The following is a 457-nucleotide window of genomic DNA, read 5'->3' on the forward strand; positions in this document are numbered from 1 at the left end:
TTAACCACTCGGCCATCCTGGTGCGTACCCGCTCACTGACCGGACTCCATCTTCGGGAGATAATACCAGGTAACTCTACCTGGGCGTATTCACGGTATCATAGTGCAAAGTCACGCTTCTAGTAAATGCCCACCACAAACCACGCAGCGCCGCTGAGGAAGTGCAATCATTACAGCCCTGAAACCCATTTCAACACATAGCAGAGGCAGTTATTCTGCAACCACCCACTGGCGGCTCTCATGTATCTATGCAGTGTGAAGAAGTGATGGTGGTCTCAGTCTCAGAGCCTCAGCTTCAGTTAAACAGGTGATAGCTGGGAATCCCCCAGTGGGCGATGCACTGCCACACACAGGAAAAATAAAGGTCTTTTTAATTTTACTATCATTACACTCACAGGACGAGGAGAGAGGCCTGCTGTGCAAACAGCACGTACTCTGACCTGATTAGATTCCTCATT

Source organism: Morone saxatilis, unplaced genomic scaffold (assembly GCF_004916995.1).
Source record: "Morone saxatilis isolate NCDOM2014 unplaced genomic scaffold, NCSU_SB_2.0 Contig3, whole genome shotgun sequence".
NCBI classification, from domain to species: domain Eukaryota; kingdom Metazoa; phylum Chordata; class Actinopteri; family Moronidae; genus Morone; species Morone saxatilis.